Below are 7,659 nucleotides of genomic sequence, written 5' to 3' on the forward strand. Positions count from 1 at the left end.
GTGTCCTCATAATGCTAAACCAATGACTTCTTTTTGCTTGGGTGAGCATTGATTCTCTTTCTTTCATATTACAGCCATGCAAAAGGTATAGGAGACTTCTAATTTATTCTTTTATTCCATCTATGCTCAGGTAGAAGAGGTTCTCTTTGTTTTCCTAGCCAGACCTTTTCTTGTTTCTTCCTTCAATTAGTTTATATTAAAGGATTTCAGACTCTTTAATGAGTCGTGTTACTGATCACTAACTAACCAATTGGCTAGAATTTGGATCAACTTTTAGCCCCCTTTTTGTGGCTGTCAAATTCATTCTCCTGTTCCTTGGATGAAACTGAGAATTTCCATTCTGCAGGAAAGAGACTCTTTGGGGATCTTGAAATGACCTTATCAGAGTGTTTTGTTCCAACAAGGCCCAAACTCTTTGGTTTAACATTTTCATTTTGACAATGTTAGTCAAACCAGTAAAGCTGAAATAAGCACTTCTTCACTGTCATAGGATAAGGCCTTGCATCATTAAAGAAATATCCAAGAATGTTGTCATTTTCCCTCTTGTGTGATATTTTGGGGGGGAAAGGGAGAAAACTCTCTGGAACAGGCTCTAGCCACTCTTCCCCTATTAGAGCATCGCACTAATCCCAGTGCTCAGGATGATTCTTAGCCATAAATATGATTACCAACAAAGATCTCCATCTTATTCCCAATGAAAGTAAGAGGAAATTCCCATTAACTTCCAGAGGCAAGATCAGATAATCTTGTATTACCCTCCCACCACTGAAGGGAGGCAGTCTTCAGTGAATTGCAGAAGTTATTCTTTGGTGATTAGCAGCATTAACCAGTGTCTAGTAGGAAGCTGAAGGAAAATATTACACCCAACTTTATGCAGAGGGACTTTACCTATCTAGCTTCATACTTGTCCCCTATATCCATACTATTTTAACACCTGGAAATGATAAGTGAAAATAATCATTAAGGGGTAGGGCCCCTGTGAATTAGGAAGCTATTTTTTTCTGTGTTATGGATCAGGAACCAATGTTCAATTATTCCAAGAAAGTCACTGGCCAGGGAACAGGCCCTCAGATCTCCTGACTCCTCATCCAGTGACGAGACATGCTGTTCCCTGGGCATCTGGGATATTGGACTTGTTTCTAGCATGAGCGCCCTTATTATTTTTTCAGTCATATCCAAAATATTGCTGATACTTTAGGAAGCCGACACACAAATCACTGTCGATTTCTGGTATCAATCGTACCCTGGAACTGTGCCTTCACTCTTCAAGTTAAGAGGTCACATAATTCAACTACAGTCAATATTTTCATTTAATTTATCCAAATTTAAATAGAAAAGTGCATGTGATACATCGTTGGTCTCCAGAGGAGCTTCCAGTACCATTTTGACCTTAGTTACTTCGGAAGTAAAAACAGTTTCTGCTCCAAGAAGGTGAAGTTCTTATTTTGTGATCTTGGAAAAGACTCTCCCCAAAGCGCCAGAGTTGACATGTCGGCTTCAGCTCGCCCTTAGCTCTACTGTGATGGGATGGGCGGCTGGGTTGTGTACACTCACTGACAGCCCTGAAAATTATTTTTGCTTCTATAATGATGGATACTCTCTGTCAAAAATGATAGATGGGCACTTTCTTAAAGAAAAAAAAAAGAGCTCTTGACATGAAATTTGAAGAATACTGAAGCTGTTCCTGGATGGATTTTTTTTTTCTTGGGGAAAAGTCGACAGAAATTTGGAAATATGGTGTTAAAGCCCATTCTATCATCATTTCTTTTTCCCAAAAGACTCGGTTCCTCTCTCATCAATACATTATTTGGGAGGCTGGAATAAAAACCATTCTCCAATGCTCATTGTGAAGCTCTATACTTGTTTAACATCTTCACATTAAATGAACATTTTTGTGAGCACACAGTAAAGGAAAAAAGAGAGAGAAGAGAGGGGAGACAGGGGGGAAAGATGAAAAGGGGACATCTCCAGAGATTGCTAGGGGCAGATTTTTGGCTGGGGAATTTCTCTGCCACCTTTAACCTGTATGCCACCATGGTAGGTCAGACAGAATGGGTACCAGACTTCTTCTGGTCTCATACTTTCTAAACACTAATACAACTAGTGTAACATAGTACAGTATTGATTTCACCAAATGCTGATATAAATCCAGAATAACTTCAAGTGGTGTCAATGGCCCAGTTGTTCTGCTGCACCCAGATCTGATTTGCGAGGTGGGAACAGTCGGGCATTTCCTTCTCATGGCCCATCTTTGCCGGCCCTGGTATAGATTTAAGAAGTCTGGGGGCCGCTCTGACTTTTGATAGCTGCCGGTGGGCTGCATAATTAGCTGGGAATTGCTCAGATTACACCGTGCTGTGCATACCCTTTTTCTAGCCCTAGCAGTCATAGTGCACTACCATGTGCTATTGGTGAGGAGAAGAGGAGCACAGGAGCTATGTACAAAGGATCTGTGACTTTGCTATGCAAAGGAAATTTCCAGCTGGCCTGATTCAACTGCTGGGATGTAGGAGGCCCCACCCAGTGCCATTATACCGGTGGTATATTTGAGATCAGAATGGAACCCTAGGTATCAAGGAAAATGAGCATTTATAATTAACAATTTGTGTAGAGGCATGTTAGAAATGAATTGGGAAACTGCAGCATGATGAGATAAAATTGCCCTCAACACAAATGAAAAGCCTCTGTGCGTTGGGAAGTGCACGTTTATAGCATCATCTGAAGTGAATGAAATTACATGACGAGAGTTGGTCTTTTGATGCAACAAAATCTTATGTAATGAATAATACATTCTTCAAGTGCAGGGACCGGTTTTAAAAAAAGCATCTTTTACTGTACTAAATAGGAATTTCCCCCCAAAAAGTGTCCAAAGGTTCTAGTCCACAAAAAGAATGAAATATTATTAAGGAATAAATAGATGTAGAGCTGACCTTCCTGTTTCATTCTAAAGTAGTAGCAGGGGGTAAAAAGCCATTTTAAAATGCTAACAAATTTTATTACCTTCCACCAACCAAAATACATTTGCAAACTGATAGTCTTTTTATTTTCTAAGAAGAAAATATGTTCCCAGTATAAAAACTGTGAGAATGCTGATTTCCACTCTGGAATGAAATTTCACTACATACTAAAAGGCTGTGATAGTAGAATTTATAATAGAAAGTGCCTTTATTAATACTTAATACAGAAGAGCTTCTTAATACATAAGCAACTGCTAAAGGAGGCGTGCATTTATTTTTACAGCATGCAAAGCATGAATAGCAATAATTAATTTTATTTTTTAATATAATACAAAGGCTTAAATCCTTTTTCAATAACCAGGTGATGTGCCTGGCAAAAAATGTTTGGATTGTTAGATAGAAATGTCTCTTTACCTAAACTAAATGAATATTATCAGACCAGCTTTGATGAAGAACCCTACAGTATCAAACCTGTGTCATGAGCAACCCTAAAGTCCAACCAATATGCATAGTCCAGTGTTTAGAAGCCATATTTTCAGCTATGAACAAGGATGCACAATTGAGCAACAAGAAGCATCCCAGCCCAGTGTCCAAACTTAGCACTCATGAATAACATTATAGATCACAATACATTGAAACCAGAGCACCAGTAACTGGATGAATCCAAACCAGCATGCTCGTGAAATAAAGTCCTGGGGATCTCCTAAGTGAAGAGATTTCTGGTTCTGTTTCTCAAAACTTGTTTATTGTCAAAAATACTGAGAAAAGGGAGATTGTTGCAAGTTCTGAAAAATCACTCAGCATTGCCCTTTAAAATTATCTCTACTGATCTCCTAAGTCACACCAGCATCTGTTCATCCAGATCTCACTACACACATGTATTCATAATGATACATCCTTCAAATGGCACAGTTCTTCTGTGGTTGCTACCTGTCAGTGCTTGTACTCAAGAACCTTGAATATCAGTGACTCACTAATGTTTTATGATATTTTACCTCACTTTATGGTAGTCATTTATGACAAGACCGGAATGACATAAACTGCCATAAAGCAAAGCAATGCAATCACACAAATGACCATAAATCAAGGTAGCAACAGAAAAAGGTCATAAAAGGAAAGAAAATTGAAGAAAACAACATTTGAGTTCAGATTCAGAAGTCTGGAGTTAGCAGCTCCAAACTTCAGGATGGACGGATATGAACAGCAAGTAAATTCAGCGTTCCACTGTACTAATCATTTTGTAGTTGTGTGAATGTAATAGCAGATTGATGCATAGATAGACCTTTATTACTTATAAGCCTATTACGGTGCATGCATGCAGTTGCTCACTGCTGTGTGCATTTGCCCTGATTCTTTTTATCGCCACAGTGTCATCCATTAATTTCATTTTACTCTTAAGCTGGTTTCCAATTCAAGTACCTTTTAAGGAACTTCTCCATACTCTGCCTAGCTTTGTTCAGAGTCAGTTGTCCTGTCCAGTTGGAATGGGTGCATGTAAAAGCATCAGGACTGCTATTAAAGACTGTCTGAGAAGGCACATATTTTGGATGGAGGAGCGCCTGCTTATCTTTATCAACAGAGGAGGTTGGATGTTGGTTGTAAAGGGGATTAAGAAGGAATTCCAGACAGCTGCAAATTAGCACATATGGACTGAATTGGGGTAGTAGCTTATCCTTCTGTGGTCAGAACTGGAGGGCTCTTTTTTGGTGTCAGGAGGGGGCTCAATGAGAGTGAAGTGTCCAGCACTTTATTGGGATCAGGTGTTAGTAAGGCAGGGGATGTAGTGTGGAACAAGGTACGACTCTGTGGACACCACACCTTAAAGTTATACTACCATAAAAATGAAAAACTGCTCATGGTGGAGATAACAGCATTTATGAGGAGGATTTATGAGCTGCTTATGTGGTATACATATATACAGTACACAAACACTAGTGGGGATAAATTCCTGCAGACAGCCCTGTTATTTTAACATAACCTTGAAAATATTGTTGCGGTTACTTAACCAAAGAAAGGGTTAAGGGATTATATGTCATTACATCCCTTTTTCCACCCTGTATATAAACGGCTGCTGATGTTTAGGAGGATCGTGTATTAAAATACATATTAGTGGTCAGGTAAATTTATCTGAACACACCTCTCCTTTCCCATCTCCTCCTTGCACCCCTATCCTATATGCAACACTATCTTCAAGGAAGCCTGGTTTCTTTAAAGACTATAAATATTTTTATCCATAATGCTTTGTCCAAGTCCACTGGTTCTCTCCCTCTACTTCTGCCTCAAGTCCAGTCTGTTTCTCCTGCTTTCCCTTTTGGTTGACAATGACAATAGATTTACTAATTACTGTCACATATTGCTCTAATCATATTTTATATTTGCAAAGCCGCATTCACTGCTCAGGGTCTGAAGGTACTTAAACTACATAGGTATGTATGCACCCTGTTGAACTGCAGCAGGCTTTGAGGTGTACAATACCAGGTGTGCAGAAAACTGGGGGTCAGGGAGGCCCGGTGAAGCACTTACACATTCTGAAGTATTGAAACGATGAGTTACAAAAAATCCAAGATTGGGTAAAGCGCTCAAGTGCTTGAATGCATCCTTCTGTCTGTGTGGGATTATTTCCCAAAGAACATTTTCTAGTGACCTGTGCAGCATGCAACATATCTGTAAATGAGACTAAATGTGCTGGTGTAGAAAAACCCAAGCTTCCCAGTCACATTAAGGAATACTGATTAGATCAAGTGTAGAGGGACATAGTTAGCCATCTTAGTTTGAAGTTTGGTTAGTCTATAAGGTGCAAATCCAGCCTGCCTTCTAAATCAAATGTACCAGAAGGCTCCCCTGGACTTCACGGGTTTAATATGAAGGGAAAAGGCAGTAGGATATGTTCCTTTCAACTGATATATGGTTTGATCCACTGCCACTGTTATAGACTGGTAAGAGGATGAGAATTTAACTAAGGTGAGCTTTTGGGGAGGGTTGGAAGGCAGGCAGAGAAAGCTTTTCTGACTTAGCCTGGCAGTCAGCCCATTTCACTGGGTTTCTTTTGGACTGCTGTCTCCAGAAACTTCCCAGGGGACTGCATGTGCAGTTTCTGTACAGGGCACTTCTGCTTTTGGCATTGGTTTGATTTTTGTTGCCTGTCTTATTCTACTGGACCCCCATTCTAGATGGACTTTGCATAGGCCAGGGATTTCCTAGACCTGGTCATCTGAGGCTAGTAATCCAAGGAAAGTTATCTTAGCACGAGTCCTAGAAGCCACGTCAGAGAGAAATGAGTTCAATGAAGATGGGCAATTCCGAGGTTACGATACAGGATGAGAGTGCAGGAGTTAGGTTTCTGGCTCTGCAGTGTCCCAGTGATCTGATCAGGGCAAGTCACTTAATCTCTTTGGGCGTCTTTACACATGCTCCAGGATGTGCGTGTGTGGAGGGGGGAGTGCTTTAATTAAAGTGGTTGCTGAGAGCCTTTCAGGAGCCCCTCTAATTAAAGCACCTGAAGTGTCTCACATATTCAGCATCCTGCACTTCAGTGGCAGCAGGGGCATTTAACTAAAACTAGTTCAACGAGCTGTAGTTAAATCACCCTCGCCACCATTTTGAAGCACAGGGATGCTGAATACGATGATGCCGAGGTTGCTGGAGCGTGCTCGTGGCGCCGAATGCTCTGTACACCACTGGGCTGAATGAGCAGATTGTTAGATAAATTTGTCTTTTGTTGCATGTGCATGTCCTAAATCATCTACCTGAGTCCGAGACCAGAGACTGTGCCAATTGTGAAACTCCCAGTGAATGCAGTGAGATATGCCCACAGCCTATTATGGGTTGGATCCTATCACAAGAAAACATTTAAGGATCAGGACCAGACCTTGAAAGCTGTGAACTGTGCTTCATTCTGGCAGGAGCACAATAATCTGCACCGGCTGGCTCATGTGGGGGCTGGGGGGTGTCCTGTTGTCTTCAGCCAAGTCGTGAAATCCAGGGGAAGCATCCATAGTCTTTGAAAAGACTTTTCCTGACCCAAGTTGTCCTGCTCAGTCAGTTACTCAGTAAGGTAAAATGTTATTTATGAGCATTGTGTTTCTGCTGTTACGGAAAATAAAATAGGGCAAGAGGATGGCGGGATCCAAGAGTGGGCACCTTAAGTTTTGATGCAATCTATGCAGTCTCAGAATTACATTGTCTTTTGGTTTTGATTTACAATGTAATTGAGGAACTATAGAAATGTTAATGGGCATGATGCTGCTTTGAATATGACAAAGATGCTTACTAGCTATTGCCTTTAACGTAAGCTAATTTTTGTACTATAGAAAGACTTCAGAAAGGCCTTTCTTGGATTGGTATGGAAGTCTTGTTTCACTTGAACTCAGAATTTTCAGCTTAACTGATTTTTTCCCCTTTAAAACTGAGAACACATTGTAAATTAAAGATTTGCTACACTAAGGTGCAGTCTCAAACCTTTAGGCAAACTTATTCGTTTTGTTAAATATTTAGATGAGAAATTGTTACTTATTTATTTATTTTTGCAACATGCAGTGGGCTGCTCATTATCTTATGGGAGATGGAGAATACTGCAATGATTATTAGTGTGCTTGGTAATGAGATTACTGAACCATTTGGAGTTGACTTTTTTGTGATGCATAATTACAGGGGTTTATTTACAGTGTGATTTTTTTTTCCTTTTAAAGACTTAATTCATATT

Source organism: Gavialis gangeticus, unplaced genomic scaffold (assembly GCF_001723915.1).
Source record: "Gavialis gangeticus isolate Ggan-Ray unplaced genomic scaffold, GavGan_comp1, whole genome shotgun sequence".
In the NCBI taxonomy this organism is placed as follows: domain Eukaryota; kingdom Metazoa; phylum Chordata; order Crocodylia; family Gavialidae; genus Gavialis; species Gavialis gangeticus.